This window comes from Arachis ipaensis, chromosome B08 (assembly GCF_000816755.2).
Source record: "Arachis ipaensis cultivar K30076 chromosome B08, Araip1.1, whole genome shotgun sequence".
NCBI lineage: Eukaryota > Viridiplantae > Streptophyta > Magnoliopsida > Fabales > Fabaceae > Arachis > Arachis ipaensis.
In genome coordinates this window covers 20,557,219-20,558,515 of record NC_029792.2, presented here as the reverse complement: position 1 = coordinate 20,558,515, position 1,297 = coordinate 20,557,219, and positions in this window count along the sequence as shown.

Genomic DNA, 1,297 nt, shown 5'->3' with positions numbered 1-1,297 from the left:
TGTTAAAATAAACATAAAATATTTTAATTTAATATTTTTTAATATAATATTTTTATTAATATTTCATCTGTCAAATATAATTTTATGTCTTTATATTTTTATTTTAATGTCTCATATTAATAAATAAATACAGTCTAATAGATTCCCTGTATTTTCCTTCAATCGGTGCCTTCATATGACAGCAAAGAGCAACAGTTTACAAATAAGTGTATATGATATACATTTATTGGAAAAAATATTTCTGTTTATTTATCTTATATAGATGATAACATCGTAGGCAACACTAAACTCTTCTTATTTATATTGAAACCAAGAGCGACGTGAAAATAGAATAGTTCTTTTTTCATATTTTTAATTAATCATATTAATTACTTTGGAAGAATAATACTTCAATAGTCAACAATGGACGAAAAATGTCGTCCACTTCAAGCACATAACACAGGGGACCCAAATGCAGATTTTTCTTAATTTTTATTTATAATTTGTGTATTTAATATTTATTTAGTCAAACAGCTATTTTGTATTGGGGTTACGTTAACGGCAAATGAAAAATAATAATGCAATAAGCATTAAGCAGCACAAAACATAGAAGAAAGCATAAGCTAATTCATTTTGCAATAATTTAATGAATACATTATGATTTATTTAGGCAAATACTATTCTTATGATATGATTATTCATTTATTCCAATGCTTTTTCTTGTTCTATATTTCTCTTTTGTGTATACCAAACATGGTATACTCCACCAACTCAACCATAGCCATACAGCACATTCCATAACAATGCATAGTATAAAACAATAAATATTTTCTGTAAAAACACAATTTATTATTATTTAGAACTACTACATTTTTAAATACATATTTCTTCGTTCTCTAATAACATTTGGTACCATCAATTAATATTAGTTTATATACTAAACTTTAAATAGCAACGATTTGAACCGAGGAGAAAAGGCAAAACTCAACACAATTTAAATTTGAAATTACTCATATCATCAAAACTTGACCTAATGCAACTACCCGTTAAATTGTGCACAGAAGTGTAGGTTGATATAGTCAGTTACATAATCAATAGGCACCATTGAAAATTCATAAAATATACTTCAATAAACATAGTTACATATTATTAATAGTAATACACAGTTTTAAAGGCGTAGGAGGAAAAGTAACGTAGAAACCAAAATAATAAATAATAATACTAAAACATTTGTTCCAGTATCCTCCATAAATTAGAGAAGCTGTTTCTTTAACATATATTATTGTATCATAAATTTATTTGAACACTTATTTAATAT